Genomic DNA, 18,360 nt, shown 5'->3' with positions numbered 1-18,360 from the left:
TGAGTCCCTACCTTTTCACTGTGGAAAGTTTCTTTCAGCAGAGTCACAGCAGCAGTGCTGGACTCAGTGTGGAAAGTTTGTGGGGTCTACCTCAATGGTTAGGCAGCCCTGGTGCTCATGAACAGTCTTGGAGAAGGGGACTTTGTGATGGTTAATACTGTGTGTCAACATGATTGGACTGAAGGATGCAAATTATTGCTCCTGGGTGTGTCTGTGAGGGTGTTGCCATAAGAGATTAACCTTTGAGTTAGTGGACTGGGAGAGGCAGACCCACCCTCAATCTAGGGGGGCTCCATCTAATCAGCCGCCAATGCAGCTAGAATAAAGCAGGCAGGAGAAGGTGGAAGGAGCTGACTTGCTGAGTCTTCCGGTCTTCATCTTTCTCCTGTGCTGGATGCTTCCTGCCCTCAAACATTAGACTGCAAGTTCTGCTTTTGGACTCTTAGACTTACACTAGTGGTTTGCCAGGGCCCGTAGGCCTTCAACAACAGACTGAAGGCCACACTGTCAGCTTCCCTACTTTTGAGGTTTTGGGACTTGGACTGATCCACCACTGGCTTCCTTGCTCCTTAACTTGCAGATGACCTATCATGGGACTTTACCTTGTGATCATGTGGGTCAATTCTCCCTAATAAACTCCCTTTCTTATATACATATATCCTATTAGTTCTGCTTCTTTAGAGAACCCTGACTAATACTGATTTCTTCTCCCCTGCATCTGCCACTCCAGACATAGCTGAATGTCTCCCATGGGAGCTTAGCATGGGTGCATCCGTAGACAGCCTTTCTGGAACACTGCAGGATGCATCCCCACAGTAGGAGCGCCCTCGATTCAGGCTTGGCTTGCACAAGACGTAGAGTCACCATCCCTGTCTACATAAAGCAGATAAAGAGGTGCTTGTCTCATCTGAGTAGCTGGAACATGCGGTCAAGAGTGTAACTGGGATGAATCTCCTGAAGGGGAGGTATTGTGGCTTTCTCCCTTCCTTCTGAAAAGACCTCAGTGCATTTCACTGAGAGATTCCCCAGCTGGGACCTCTGGTCACACTGGGGTATTGAACTTACCCACCTGCTTTATCCTTGGCCAGTTTTTCCTCATGGGCACCTCCTAATGGCCCAAAGCCTGAACTGTTCAACCCAGTGAGTAAAACAGCGGGGAAAACATTTATAAAAGTGCACACCACTGGGAAATGAGATAAGCTTCCTGAGACCTCTGCCACTTCAGCCCAACAGGAGACAGTGAATCTGCTCACACATCCAGCATATCATTACTAAATCCTCATCAGAGCAATTCATCACACAAAGATTTTCTACAACTGAAAACTCACACAAAGTCTTCACCACTGAAAACACCCACAGCCAAAGGTAGATGACAACAACTTATAAATGTTAGTCTCATCCTCAAGGGGGAACAAAAATTTAAAACCCAGTCAAATAAAAAGTAAATTCAAAAATAATTAGAAAAAAAGTACGTAAATGAGAAGGAACAAGAAAAATGATTCTGGCAATATGAAAAAATCAGGTTCTATATGAGCCCCAAATATCACATTTACTCCCAACAGTGGAGCCAAACCAAGATGATATCTTTGAAATTTGTGACACAGAATTCAAAAGGTTGATTATTAAGTTATTCAAGGGAATACAAGAGAATGGTGAAAACCAACATAAATAAATTTAAAAATACAATTCAGGATATGAATGAAAAATGTTCTAAAGAGATATTTTAAGAAAAACCAATTATAATTTCTGGAAATGAAAGATACATTTAGGGAACTATGAAATGCAGTGGAAAATTTTAGCTATAGACTACACCAAGTAGAAGAAAAGATTTCAGAACTCAAAGGGAAGACTTTTCAATTAACATAATCAGACAAAAATAAGAAGAAAAGAATCAGAAGTGAAAAATGTCTCCAAGAAATATAGGATTATGTAACATAGCCAAACCTAAGAATCACTGGTTTCCTGAAGGAGAATAAAAAGCAAAATGTTTGGAAATCCTATTTGAAGGAATAATTGAGGGAAACTTCCCTGACCTTGCTAGAGATTTAGACATCCAAATACAAAAAGCTCAAAGAACTCCTGGGACATTCATGGCAAAAAGGACACCACCAATGCATATATTCATCAGACTATCTAAATTCAACATGAAGGAAAGAATTCTAAGAGCAGTGAGACAAAGCATCAGGTAACCTGTAAAGGAAAATCTATCAGACTAACAGCAGATTTCTCTGAGAAACCTTACAAGCAAAAAGGAACTGGGGTCTTATCTTTAGTCTCCATGAACAGAATAACTATCAGCTTAGAATTTTGTACCCAACAAAACTGAGTTTCACAATAGATACTGGGGCCTTCTTGAGGGTAGATGGTGGAGAGGGAGGATTGAAAAACTGCCTCTTGGGTACTATGCTTATTACCTGGATGATGAAATAATATATACACCAAACCTCCACAACATGCAATTTATGTATAGAAAAAACCTGCACATGTACACTTGAAACTGAAATAAAACTTTAAAAAAATTTTAAAAACTAAGTTTCATAAGTAAAGGAGAAAGAGACTTTCTCAGATTAGCAAATGATGTGAAAATGTGTCAATACTAGACCAGCCCAACGGGAAATGCTAAAATTAGTTCTAAGTCTTCAAACAAAAGGTTGATGCTCACCAGAATAGAAACTCCTGAAAGCATAAAACTCACAGGGCTTATAAAACAATAACACAAAAAATAAAACAAAGTCACTAGGTAATAATCAATGTGATGACTGGAACAGTATGTCACATCTCAATATTAGTGTTGAAAGTAAATGGTCTAAATGCTCTGCTTAAAAGATACAAATTGGCAGAATGGATAGAAAAAATTACAAACCAAATATCTGCTGTCTTCAGGAGACACACCTAACATGTAAGGATTCTTGTAGACTTAAGGTAATAGATTGGAAAAAGATATTTCCCACAAATGGAAACTAAAAATGAGCAGGAATAGCTATTCTTACATCATATAAAACAAACCTTAAAGCAATAACAGTTAAAAGAAGACAAAGAAAGTTATAATGATAAAAAGATCAATTCAACAAGGAGATATGACAGTCCTAAAAATATGTTCACCTTACTCTGGAGCTCCCAGATTCATAATATTACTACTAGACCTAAGAAAAGAGATAGACAGCAACACAGTAATAGTGGGGTACTTCAACACTCCACTGACAGCACTAGACAGATCATCAATGCAGAAACTTAACAAAGAAACACAGGACTTAAACTGAACTCTAGAACAAGTGAATGTAAGAATCATTTACAGAACATTCTACCCAAGAACTACAGAATACACATCCTTCTCATCAGCACATGGACCTTTCTCCAAGATAGACCATATAGTGGCCCATTAAAAAAGTCTCAATATATCTTAAAAATCAAAATCATGTCAAGTATCTTCTTATACCCCAGCAGAATAAAATTAGAAATCAATTCAAAAAGTAACCCACAAAACTATACAAATACATGGAATTGAAAAAATCCATTCTTGAATGATTGTTAGGTTAACAATGAAATGAATATGGGAATGTAAATAATTTTCAAAATGAATGATAAGTGACACATTATCAAAATCTTTCAAATAAAGCAAAAGAAGTGATAAGAGGAAAGTTTGTAGCACTAAATGTCTGCGTCAAAAAGTCGAAAAGATCACAAACTGACAACCTAATGTCACACCACAAGGAAATAGAGAAACAAGAATAAACCAAACCCAAAGCTAGCAGAAGAAAAGAAATAACAAAGAGCAGAGCAAAACCAAACAAAATTGAAACAAAAAAATACAAAAGATTATAGAAACAAAAAGTTCGTTCTCTAAAAAAATAAAGTTAATAGACCACTAGCTAGATTAACGAAGAAAATAAAGCAAAGATTCAAATAAGCTCAATTAGAAATGAAAATGGAGGCATTACAATTGACACTACAGAAATACAAAAGGTCATTTGTGTCTATTATGAACACCTCTATGCACACAAACTAGAAAACCTAGAGGAAATGGATAAATTCCTAAAAACATATAACCCCTCTAGGTTGAATCAGAAATAAATCAAAATCCTGAACAGACCAATAACAAGCAGTGAGATTGAATCAATAATGAAAAAACTGCCAACAAAAAAATAAGCTTGGCTGGGCACGGTGGCTCACGCCTGTAATCCCAGCACTTTGGGAGGCCGAGGTGGGTGGATTACCTGAGGTCAGGAGTTGGAGACCAGCCTGACCAACATGTTGAAACCCCGTCTCTACTAAAAATACAAAAATTAGCCAGGCATGGTGGTGTGCGCCTGTAGTCCCCGCTACTCGGAAGGCTGAGACAAGAGAATTGCTTGAACCCAGGAGGCAGAGGTTGCAGTGAGCCGAGATCACGCCACTGAATTCTAGCTTGGGTGACAGAGCGAGACTCCATCTCAAAAAAAAAAAAAAAAGTCCCAGGGCAAGATGGATTCACAACCGAATTCTACAACACAGTCAAAGAAGAATTAGTGCCAATTTTACTGAAAATATTCCAAAATATTGAGAAAGAAAATATCCTCCCTAACTTATTCTATGAAGTCAATATTGCCCTGATACAAAAGTCAGGACATAACAAAAAAAAAAAAAAGGGAAAATTGCAAACCAATGTCCTTGATGAATATAGATGCAAAATTTCTCAATAAAATACTAGCAAACCAAATCCAAAAGCACATCCTAAAAAGTAATCATCATGATCAAGTGGATTTCATTCCAGGGATGCAGGGGTGAGTCAACGTACACAAGTCAATAAATGTAATTCATCACAAATAGAACTAAAACAAAAACAACATGGTAATTTCAATAGAGGCAGAAAAAGCGTTAGTTAAAATCCAGCATCCCTTTTCAATAAAAACCCTCAAAACCTAGGCATACAAGCAACATACCTAAAAATAATAAAAGCTATATATGACAAACCCACAGCCAACATCATACTATGTGGGGAAAATTGAAAGCATTCCCCCTAAGAACTGGAACAAGACAAGAATGCTCACTTTCACCACTTCTAATCAACATTGTACTGGAAGTCCTAGCCAGAACAATTAGACAAGAGAAAGAAATAAAAGGAATCCAAATTGGAAAAGAGGAAGTCAGACTGTCTCTGTTTACTGATAATATTGTCTTATACCTAGAAAACTCTAAAGATACCTCCAGAAGACTGCTAGATCTGAATAACAAATTCAGAAATGTCTCATATTACAAAATCAATGTACCCAAATCAGCAGCACTGCTATGTACCAGCAAGACCAAGCAGAGAATTAAATCAAGAATTCAGTCCCCTTCACAATAGCTAAAAAAAATTAAATCAAATACCTAGGAATACGCTTAACTGAGGAGGTGAAAGATTGCTACAAGGAGAACTACAAAACATTGCTGAAAGTAATCATAGGTGACACAAACAAATGGAAATACCTTCCATGCTCATGAATTAGAAGAATCTATATCATGAAAATGACAATACTTCTCAAAGCAATCTACAGATCTAATGCAGAATTAGACAAAACAATCCTAAAATTCACAGGGAACCAAATAAGAGCCCAAATAGTCAAAGCAATCTGAAGCCAAAGGAACAAATCCAGAGGCATGACATTACCTGACTGCAAATTATACAAGGCTATCCTAACCAAAATAGCATGGTATTGATGTAAAAGTGGATACATAGACCAGTGGAACAGAATAGAGAATGCAAAAATTAAGCCAAATACTTAAAATCAACTAATTTTTGACAAAGCATACAAAAGCATAAATTGGGGAAAAGATACCCTATTCAATAAATGGTGTTGGGAAAATTGGATGGCCACATGTAGACAATTGAAGCTGAATCTCTGTCTATCTTTCACCATACACAATAATTAGCTCAAGCTGGATTAAAGATTTTAACCTAAGTCCTGAAACCATAAAAATTATAGAAGATAACCTAGGAAAAATTCCTTTGAACGTTGACCTAAGCAAAGAATTCATGACTGTGGCCCAATAACAAATGCAACAAAAACAACAAGAAGTGAGTGAGACCTAACTAAACTAAAAAGCTTCTGCACAGCAAAAGAAATAATCTACAGACAACCTGTAGAATGGGAGAAAATATTTGTAATTATGCATCCGACAAAGGACTAACATCCAGAATCTATAAGGAATTCAAACAAATCAGCAAGAAAAAAAACAAATAATCCCATTTAAAAATGGGCAAATAACATGAATGTACATTTCTAAAAAGAAGAAATACAGATGGCCAACAAATGTATGAAAAAAAAATCACTAATTATCAGGAAAATGCAAATTAAAACCACAATGAGACTCCACCTTACCCCAGCCAGAACGGCCATTACTAAAAAGTCAAAAGCAATAGATTTTGGCATGGATGTGATGAAAAAGGAATTCTTTTTTTTTTTCTTTTTTTTTTTTTTCTCGAGATGGAGTCTTGCTCTGCCGCCCAGGCTGGAGTGCAGTGATACAATCTCAGCTCACTGCAAGCTCCGCCTGCCGGGTTCATGTCATTCTCATGCCTCAGCCTCCCCAGTAGCTGGGACTACAGGTGCCCGCCATCATGCCTAGCTAATTTTTTCTATTTTTAGTAGAGACGAGGTTTCACCATGTTAGTCAGGATGGTCTTGATCTCCTGACCTTGTGATCTGCCCGCCTCGGCCTCCCAAACTGCTGGGATTACAGGCATGAGCCACCGCACCCAGCCGCAAAAAGGAATTCTTATACACTGCTGGTGGGAATGTAAATTAGTACAACCTCTATGGAAAAAAGTATGGAGATTTCTCAGAGAACTAAAGTAGATCTATCGTTTGATCCAGCACTCCCAGTGCTGGGTATTTACCCAAAGGAAAAGAAGTCACTATATCCAAAAGACACCTGTATGTGTATGCTTCTCACAGCACAATTCACAGTTTCTAAGATATGGGAACATCCTAAGTGCCTATCAACCAATGAGTGGATAAAGAAAATGTGTTATACATATATACCATGGAATACTAGTCAGCCATAAAAAGGAATGAAATAATGTCTTTTGCAGCAACTTTGAATGGAACTGGGGGCCATTATTCTAAGTAAAGTAACTCAGCAATAAAAAACCAAATACTGCATGTTCTCATGTATAAGTGGGAGCTAAGCTATGGATACACAAAGGCATTCAGAGTGGTATAACGGACAATGGAGACTTAGAAGTGGCGAGGACTAGAGGGAGGTGAGGGATGAAAAACTACCTGTTGGGTACAACGTGCACTACTCATGTGACAGGTGCACTAAAATTCTTAGACTTTACTACTATTCAATTCAACCATGTAACCAAAACCACTAGTACCCCTAAAGCTATTGCAATAAATTAAAAAATATATATTATCCATTGGCTCTCCAAAAAAATAAATAAATAAAAAGTAAGAAAACAAAAAAAAAATTAAAAAGAAAAGAAAAGACCAAAAGGCAAAAACAAAAAAAAACACCTAAACCTCTGAGGGAACATGTGAATAAACTAGAAGATAGCAAAGGGAGAATATTTCATTAAAATTCTTACTATTGGATTGAATGATTACAAGCAAGTAGGAAACTAAGCATGAATATCGTATAGTCTGTTTTCAAACTGCTACAAAGGTACCACCTGAGACTGGGTAATTTATAAAGAAAGGAGGTTTAATTGACTCACAGATCTGCATGGCTGGGGAGACCTCAGAAAACTTAGAATCATGGCATACGCGGAAGCAAGGCACATCTTACATGGTGGCAAGAGAGAGAGACTGGGCCAAGAGAGAAACTGCCAAACACCTTTAAAGCATAAGATCTTGTGAAAACTCGCTCACTATCATGAGAACCCCCGTGATCCACTCACCTCCCACCAGGTCCCTCCTTCAACACATGGGGATTACAATTCAAGATGAGATTTGTGTGGGGACACAGAGCCAAATCATACCAAATATGAAATATGTAACAAAGGTAGCAGATGTTCCATTCATTGGAATCCATATATTGGTTTTGCTGTTTTTTCCATCTTTTGAAAGAATCACAAATACAAGATGGTATTAATCAAAACCAGACATATTTAAAAGCACATGCAAACATGAACTTAACTCGGGCTTCTAAGGGTAATGTAGTGCCTATCCCCCAGGCATCTGAAGTGGTGCTGCCAATATACATTATAGCATATAGGTGAATTTTATAAAAGTGCATCCTGAAAAAACAAGACTTACTTTAAGTCAACTCTGGACTATGAGGCTGAAGAGGGCCTACAGGAGGCCATATTATAACTTCTGTGGGCCCTAGGCACCTTGTCTTTGTGATCTCCTTCCTCCATAACAAAATACCAGAAATTGTACTTTATGAATGTGTTGGTTATGTAGATGAATATAATATGGGCTAGATTCATTATACATGACACATTTTACATATATACGCATATATGTTATATTACATATGTGCATGTGCTATTATATTTATATTTCTTATATAATTTGGAAAGAAATTAAATATTTCTTGGGCCCCTTAAAGTATCATGGGCCCTAGACGCTGTGTCTACTGCACCTATTGGTTGAGCCAGCCCTGACCAAGAAATAGTAGCGGTCAGAAAAGAAATTACAGTGAGGGTAGGCTCAAAGTCCCTGGTGAAAAGTCTTGCAGCTCAGGGAGAACAGAAGAAAGATTATTTTTAGGAGAGAACAGGAAGTAAACTATAATGAGCATATAAGCCATCCCAGAAGGGGAAGGGGAAAAAAGCCCTGACTTAGAGCTTTTGCCAATTTCTGTGGTGTAAATGTTCTCCCTATAGTTCCCTTCAGCTACCAGTTGTGTAACAACTGGATTTTTAAATTCTTGGATATATCACAATCAGCTCTTGCTAGCCTACATGAATATACCACGGGAAGAGGACCGTTGTCACTCTTTAGAATATTTTGCATCTTTTGAGCAAAACCACCAAAGTACTCTAAAAATGACATGAGCAGACTTCAGGACCAGTCTTATGCCCAACATCACCACATGAAGGTCTCCAGCTTTCTTCTATTGCTAATCACAGCCTCAAAATACTCCATAATTAAGAATTATAAATGCAAATTAAAGTTTAACCTATTCTCTCATTATCAATTAGTTTCTGTATGAATGCAAATATAATATCATACTCTCCATTTTAACAGAAAAGGAGTTGCATATTAGAACCAAGAAATGTGCAGGCCTTGTTCTTAAAAGATATGTAGAGAAAAGGTGTCTGGGAGGGTCCTGCAGACAAACCTTGTCAACTTTCAATTTGCCCTGAGAGTTGCCTATCCTCGTTTTGTGTGCTGGCAGAAAGAATCCAGGACCCAGCCACTTTATGGTGACATTAGCAGCCTTCTTTACAATTGTAGATTGAGTAACTGCTTGCTTGTGTCTACATTCTTTTACACCAATATTACCCTAAATAAGTAAACTCCCCTTCTCCCAGTGAAAAACAATTCCAGATGGTCTCTAAAGTAGAGTAATGGTGGAAGATTCAGCAAATAATAATGTCCTTGAGAAAAAGAGCTGACCCTTGTTTTGTTTAGAGTTTTATAGAAACCATACTATGGGCTGGGAGCGGTGGCTCACGCCTATAATCCCAGCACTTTGGGAGGCTGAGGCGGGCGGATCACGAGGTCAGGAGTTCAAGACCATCCTGGCTAACACGGTGACACCCCGTCTCTACTAAAAACAAAAAAAATTAGCCGGGCGTGGTAGCACACGCCTGTAATCCCAGCTACTCAGGAGGCTGAGGTAGGAGAATTGCTTGAACCCCAGAGGCGGAAGTTGCAGTGAGCTGAGACCCAGCTACTGCACTCCAGCCTGGGTGACAGAGGGAGACCCCATCTCAAAAAAGAAAAAAAAAGAAACCATACTACAGTATGTCAAAATGCCTTTAAAAAAAATGAATCGTTGAAAAAAACCTGACTTTGAATTCAATCAAAGGGACAGGTGATCTGATTCACCTTATTATCTGAGACATCATTGAGTATATGAATGTATACACACACACACAATGAGTTTCTTGGGGCTCTGTATAACAAATTGCCACCAACTTAGTGGCTTAAGACAGCACAGATTTATTTTCTTATATTTCTGGATGTCGGAAGTTCACAATCAGTCTCCCTGGATGAAGGTCAAGGTGCAATCAGGGCTGTTTCCTCTTACAGGTTCTAGGGGAGAAGATATTCCTCTCTCTTGTTCAGTTTCCAGCGGCTGCCTGCATTCCTTGGCTCATGACCCCTTCTTAACATTACTGCAACCTCTTGCTTCCATGGTGCTGCCTGCTGCAGACTCTAATTCTCGCTCTTATGAAGACCCCTGTGATTACACTGGGCCCACTGGAATAATTCAAAATAATATTTGCATCTCAAGATCTGTAACTTAATCACATCTGCAAAATCCCTATTGCCATAAGGTAACTTATACAGGGATACAGGGTCTAAGAGCTGAATATCTTTGCGGGGCATAAGTCGTCCTACACACACACACACACACACACACACACAAGCAAACATTAACAAATAAATTTTCTTTATCTTTTGTGTTACAAATGTAACTATTAAAATTACAACAGAAACCAAATAACTTCCAAGTTTTCACAATTAAAAAATAAATGCCATGGGCACTTAATAGATTGCTTTAGCTTCTAATAACAATGAAATATTTATCTAAAATATCTATAATAAGGGCCTCAGAAGACTTCATGAATATTATCTTAATTTTATTCTTGCAACATCCAAACGGAAGTGCAGTTGTCAGGTATTTTTTGATAAATACATGGCAAAGCATAAGCTTTTGAAATAAAGGAGGTGACTTATTAAAATGTTCTAAGAATATCTGATTTACAGATGACTTTTCTTTTTTTTTTGAGATGGAGTCTGGCTCTGTTGCCCAGGCTGGAGTGCAGTGCCATGATCTTGGCTCACTGCAACCTCTGCCTCCCAGATTTAAGCAATTCTCCTGCCTCAGCCTGCCGAGTAGCTGGGATTACAGCCACACACCACCATGCCTGGCTAATTTTTGTACTTTTAGTAGAGACAGGGTTTCACCATGTTGATCAGGCTGGTCTCGAACTCCTGACCTCAGGTGATCCACCCACCTCAGCCTCCCAAAGTGCTGGAATTACAGGCGTGAAACACCACGCCTGGCCTACAGATAACTTTTGATGTGGAGAAAATGAATAGGTATCTGATAATCAGCTCATGGCTTAATTGCAAGTACCTAGATTAAGTAAGCAATTGTGATTGCCTCCTAACTTTAAAAAAAAGTTGCATAATATAAATCATATACACTATCTTTGTGTTTAGCTTCTCATTACGAGTCATGTTTCTATGTCTTATTATTTCTTAAAGTCCCACTGAGATCCTAACAGACTGTAACAGAAATGCATGTTACATGTAGCTGAGCATTTAAATTCAATATCAGTTATACATTTGAAAGAAAATTAGCATCCATTAGTTCACATAAAAATGAGCGTCTTTCCACTAAAACTTTAGACATTTCTTAATGATTTGCCCTGTTATACTATAAATTCCTGCAATCAAGTGACCTTATCTCATTCCTCTTGGTGTCTTCCTACAATATTCCTGCCAATACTTACATTAGATCAATTCTGCCGATAACTTCAGAATCTAGAAAGGTCAACTTTATTTCTTTACATGCTTCTTCTAAATCTGCTCCTTTTCCTTTAGCATTTTCATGATGTCTCCTAACCAACTGTTAACCTGTAACTGAGATGGTCTTTCTTTTATTTTTACTTCTAATTCTTACCTACCCATTTGAAATGAACCTGTTAAAATGGTCTTCCCTGAAGTAGCATCTCCCTTTACATCCTACAAAGATCCACAGCTTCTACTAGAATTATCGGAGTGTTTGTGCATGTATGTATGTGTGTCTGTGCATGCGTGTATGTGTGTATATGTGCAAATCATCTTTCCAGTTTGGAAGGCTGGTGGTTGCATGTAGGCATATATTTTCATAGGCTCTCATTTCCTGAGGCTTTACCATTTGCTTTAGAGATTAGGGAATGCCCATTCCAAAAATAGCCAAGTTCTTGGTGCATAAAGGATGTTTTTATCTGCCAGCCACCACTGCCCAGGCTGCAGTTCAGGCTTTCTCTTCTTCCTGTCCTCCCGCTCCTCATGTCTTTGCCAGTGTGCCAGAGCTCTGTGGGTGGCCCGCTGTCATCACTCTGCACCTGTCCCAATTAGCAGGCCTGAGACGCCGCCAAGGCAGCTTGCGTGCTGTGGACTAGTGCGTTGTGTGACCTCATGGCTGGCAAGGCAGCGGCTCTATGGTATGTGGTGTCTAGACGCCATTTGTTGGGCCTGCCCGGTGGGCGAAAGCTGTGTGTGGTATTGGAGGTTTCCCACAGCTGTGTTCACAGGCTGAAAAAGACTCACCAGAAGCTGGACAGCTGGGACCAGGTCATCCATCTCAGTGCCCTCAGAGTTCATCACGGGCCTGACACATGATAGGTGTTCAGAGATCTTTGTTGAAATTACAGTGGTTTAGGGCAATATTGATTTTCAACTGTTGCCACAAAATCTGGGAGAGTGTTGAGATGAAGAACATGAATGCTGGAGGCAGAAGGACCCTGGGTTCAAATTCTGACTTTGCCACTTTCCAGCCATATGACATTAGGGAGGTGTGACAATGACCCCATGTCTCAGTTTCCTTATATTTTATGGGGACACTAGTAGCCCCATCTTATAGAGTTGTGATTATTAGAACAGCTTATTCTTGAATAGCTCTTAACACATAACCAGGCATGTGCCTAAGGCACTAGAGATGCTACACTTTTCATAATCACCACATTTCATCTGCAGTTGCCCGCCAGCCTGCCCACCGTCATCATTTTCTCAATCTGATGTTCTACATATGTGACATACCTTAAACACTACCTTTTTTTTTTTTGAAACAGAGTCTCTCCCTGTCGCCCAGGCTGGAGTACAGCAGCGCGATCTCGGCTCACTGCAACCTATGCCTCCTGGGTTCAAGCGATTCTCCTGCCTCAGCCTCCTGAGTAGCTGGGATTACAGGCGCGTGCCACCACACCTGGCTAATTTTTTCTTTTTTTTCTTTTTTTTTTTTTTGTATTTTTAGTAGAGACGGGGTTTCACCATGTTGGTCAGGCTGGTCTCAAACTCCTGACCTTGTGATCTGCCCACCTCAGCCTCCCAAAGTGCTGGGATTACAGGCATGAGCCACCATGCCTGGTCTAAACACTGCTTTTAAAATATTACTAGTAAATGAATTCAGCAAAACTATTTCTTTCTCTTTCTGTGTTAAAGGTTTTAAACTGGCTGTTAGGAACGTGTTCCCTGAGATGGGGCATTACCGTCTTCATCCTCTTTGCAAAGACAGGGGGAAGGGACTAGGAGGCCTGGGACTTCCTTCTGAATCTTCTACTTTCAAGGAAAGGACAACAAAATACACAAATGTTAATAGACCACACACCTTTCTCCTTAAATTCAGGAGGTCTAGTGTGACTCATTTTGCTGTCAGAAGCTATTTTACTGAAGGTAGAAAACAATAAAATGGCAATGGTGATATAATTTGGGTATTTGTTCCCTCCCAAATCTCATGTTGAATTGTAATCCCCAGTGTTGGAGGTGGGGCCTCGTGGGAGGTGTTTGGATCATGGGTGTGGATTTCTCATGAATGGCTTAGCACCAGCCCCTTGGTGCTCTTGTCGAGATACTGAGTGAGTTCTTGTGAAATCTAGTTGTTTAAAGGTATGTGGCACCTCACCCCCGACTCTCTCTCTCTCCTGTTCTGGCCATGTGCCTGCTCCTGCTTTGCCTTCTGCCATGACTGTAAGTTTCCTGAGGCCTCCACAGAAGCCAAGCAGATGCCAGCACCATACTTCCTGTACTGCCTACAAAACCATGAGCCAATTAAACCTCTTTTATAAATTACCCAGTCTCAGGTATTTTTTTATAGCAATGCAAGAATGGCCAATTGAAAACCAGAACAGATATTATTTCGGAAGCAATAAGTATTAGCTAAAATTTAATGTGCCCTAAAATGTACCTACAAAGTTCTGTGACAAAAAGAAAAATAAGCTTATGGAAGTAAAAACAGATATGAGGGTAGCATTTCTTTAGGATGAAAAGAAAGGAGAAAGCATCTGTAGGGCCCATCTCGATGAAAGAACTCTGGTTGGCTGAGATGGCTCCAGGTTCTGCAGAAAGCTGATGAGAATGGAATTTTCCATTTTCCAAAGCAAGTGATAGTGAGCTTTCCTTAGGTATTGATGGGATCCAGCCTCCTTCCTGCATACTGCAAGAGAAGTGGGAGTGGAGATTTGAGGCTTCTGAAAATAGAACTAAATTAGTTTCACCCTCAGAGCTGTAATTTCCTATCCCCTTACCCCACCTACACACACACACACATACACACACACACACACACACACACACACACAGGCGCGCACACAGGCACCTGTCCATTTCATTTCCTTCTGGACTATATGTGCAGGTATTAATTGTGTAGTATTAATTTATTGTGTAGAATGACTTAGGAAACGTTTCTACACAAAGGGTAAAACCTTCAGGGTACTAACTTGGGGTTCATTTTGGTCACGTTTTACCAGATGGCACCAATGTCAATTGCTGAGTCTCTGGTGTACCCCAAAATCTGGCTTCTGAAGCCACCAAATCATGTCTTCTTGGTGAATCTATATACAGATTATGGATAATTTCACCATCAGCAGCAGCAGCAGTCTCTTTGTCTTCCAAGGACAAAAAGAGAAGACAACTTTCATATTAACATCATTAAATAAAAAGTTAAAAAGTAAACTTCCTTATTCAACCACAAGGTGGAGCATTTAACCCAGAATCAGCTGCCACTAAATCTGTTCATAATATTTTATTTTTATGCGAGCATTTTTGCTGTTTGGGGAAGGAATCTAAAGCTGAAATAAAAGAGAATATTGTGTCTTAAAAATCTTAATTTTAAATAAAACCCAGCAATCTATGCTTGAATACAATTTTCTAAAAAATGAGCTGCATTAAAAAAGATCTTAATGGTGAAATTGTAAGCAATCCCAGATTATTTGATGTACCAAGTGACAGATTTATGTAAGCCCACAGCTTCAAATGGACAGATTTGTAAAATGCAGGAGTTATAAATAAGAAACCTAGATTTTTTTTTGTTACATTTAAATTGACTCGAGAAACCTAATTCATCTGTCTCCTTAGACCTAAATTTTTACCACTACATTAATACAAACCAATTTTCATTATTATATTTGTTTGAAGACTACCTTTAAAGGCAAGGCATAATATGTAACACAAGTGAGAAAACTCCTTCCAAATCAAAGGTCTTTAAAAAGGATGACTTTCACCTAAGTTGATGACAGTTAAATGAAAACAAATTATAATGTATTTTGAATGTGTTTAAAACACAGGTTGCAGTTGACCTGTTCTCTTGTATATAAAAAGAAACGATAAATTTAAGTAAGAGTTATTGCCTTATACCATGAAAACTACACAGGGCTTTGATCATGTGGTCAGCAGTAAGTTCCAGGAAGGATCTTACCAACTCAATGTACAGTTCATGTGTTTCCAGAAATACAAGGAAGGATGGGGATCGCAGAAGTCACATTTTGTGAGATGGAGCCAGCCGCACTGGGTGCCTCCTGGTGATGTCTAAAGTGAGTATTAACAGCATCCTCAGAAGAACAACAGGCATTCTCAAGGGACTTTTGTAGAAAGGGTTCAATTGGACATACAAAAGTGGGGGAGGGCAGGGAAAGTGGCAGGGCTGCCTTAGCTAGGGAGGCGGTGGGGACATCGTGAAGTGACTCAAAGCACAGGTATTGGTGCTTTCTTTTTTACTCAACTTTTCATCCAGGTGTCTTTGCTTTCACCTGCTTCTACAGGATCATGATTCTCTAGGAATTATGAGCCCATTCTAAGGCTGAACCCTGCCTTAGTCCACAGGTAGGCATCACTTCTGTTTGAAAGGAAAGGTGTAGGTTACTGAAAGCAAGAGGCACGCACAGATGAAGGAGAATGCCTATAACTTCCTAGCACAGGGATGCGTGGCACTCCTTGGAGACTGGGGCGTCTGCAGGCTTTGCTGTGGTGCCACCTAGTGTTTACAACTATCATTGCAGTTTTTTGATGGTACTGGTTCTGATGCTGACCACTGGCTGCTAGTCCCCCAACTGCCAAGCCCTCCTTCATCTCTGCAATTTCTCTTAGATCAGAGAAAGTGGAATGACCCAGCTTCCTGGGCAGTAGAGAGGACCACAGGCACATAACAGAAAGTGAGACAGGGTTTGTTGAAGAAAAGATGTATTGCTTAGTTTTACAAACCTTTTATCTTCTACAAATACTTTGTTGTAACAAACAGCCCACCTGATCACCAATTCCACTCCCATTATCGTAAGAACATGCGGAGGGGCGGGGGGACACTCAGGTCTTTAATCTACTTGATTTTTGTGACTTCCATGGAGTTACTTGAGGCACCACCGCAAGGGCCTAAAGCTACACTCTCAGGCCCTAGGTCGCTGGCTCCATGGCAGGGATTCTCCTCCAACCCCAAGAGAAAAGAGAAGCAAATAAGTAAAAACAGCTTTCCCTTTTGCATGTTTGACTTGCAGCCATTTCTATGTGTTTCCTAGAACTCCTGTAACAATGTACCACAAACTGGGTGGTTTAAAACAACAGAAATTTACTTTTGCACAGTTCTGAAGACTAGAAGTCCAAACTTAAGGCACTCATAGGGGCACACTCCCTCTGAGTCTTTGGATAGAAATATCAGAGGCTTTTGAACCAAAGCGACTCTATCTTGAATAGGGGCTGGGTAAAGTGAAGCTGAGACCTACTGGGCTGCATTCCCAGGAGGTTGGGCATTCCAAAGTCACAGGATGAGATAGGAGGTCGGCACAAGATACAGGCCACAAAGGCCTTGCTGATAAAGCAGTTTGCAGTAAAGAAGCCAGCTAAAATCCATCAAAACCAAGACGGTGATGAGAGTGACCTCTGGCCATCGTCACTGCTACACTCCCATCAACGCCATGATAGTTAACAAATGCCATGGCAATGTCAGGAAGATACCTTAAATGGCCTAAAGAGGGGAGGCATGAACAATCCACTCCTTGTTTAGCGTGTAATCAAGAAATAACCATAAAAATGGACAACCAGCAGCCCTCGGGACTGTTCTGCCTATGGAATGGCCATTCTTTATTCTTTCACTCTCTTAATAAACTTGTTTTCACTTTACTCTGTGGACTTGTCCTGAATTCTTTCTTGCAAGAGATCCAAGAACCCTCTTTGGGGGTCTGGATCTGGACCCCTTTCCAGTAACAGAATATTTCCTTGCCTCTTCCTAGCTTCTGATGGGGACCGTCAATCCTGTCCAATCCTTGGCTTACAGCTGCATGGTTTCAGTCTCTACATCTGTGCCCACCTGGTGCTCTCTCCTTGTGTGTTTCTCTTGATATAGTCTTCCCTCTTCTTATAAGGCATCAGTCATATTGGATTAGGGCCCATCCTAATGACCTCATCATAACTTGATTACATCTGCAAAGACCCTATTTCCAAATAAGGTCACATTCTCACGTACATAGGATAGGTCTTCAAACGTATCTTTTTGGGGGTCACAATTCAACTCCTGACCATTCTACCATTTTGGCTGAGAGGTGTCCAGTGCAAAATCAGATGTTTTTAGACAATTCTTTGTAGAATTTATATAAATTTTCAAAACACTTTTTGCTCCAGTAAACTAATTTTGTTTTCTCTGGAGCTGAGGCACACAAGTCAATATAGTTATCTCATGCTTGCCAACAAAGCATCCTACAAGACATTTAACAATTTTTGAAAAGCTCTACAGCAAGTTAGGGACAAAAGTGCTCTCTTTATCATACTCCCTTCCAAACAAAACAAAACAAAACAAAACAAAGCAAAAACTTCAGAGCAACCCTATAAATCATAACAGAGAACAATGCTGTTCACTGATAATTATTTCAAAACTTACATCATGAATTTGGGCTTATCAAATACCATGATACTTTGAACAATTTCACTAAAAGAGAGAACAGGGACATAGTGCTTATTTGATTTTTACCTCAACATTTGGTTTCATTTCTGATTATCCTTTCTTGGTGCCAAAAATTTTGAGAATATTAAGGAGTTGGGACATTCCATATAATTCCTAGGTGAAGGAGAATGGTTCCATATAACATTTACATATGAAGTTATTTAAAAAATATTTCCAACTAAATGTAAGAACTCAACATTTGCACCAATATAGAAATTGTGTAGAGCTATCATCAAAATGAAAAAACAGATTTTTAATTTACCACCTTAGTTAGTCCTAAGTCGTGGTAAAATATCAACATAGCTT

This window comes from Pan troglodytes, chromosome 22, assembly GCF_028858775.2.
Source record: "Pan troglodytes isolate AG18354 chromosome 22, NHGRI_mPanTro3-v2.0_pri, whole genome shotgun sequence".
Lineage (NCBI taxonomy): Eukaryota > Metazoa > Chordata > Mammalia > Primates > Hominidae > Pan > Pan troglodytes.
This window is presented reverse-complemented; position numbering follows the sequence as displayed.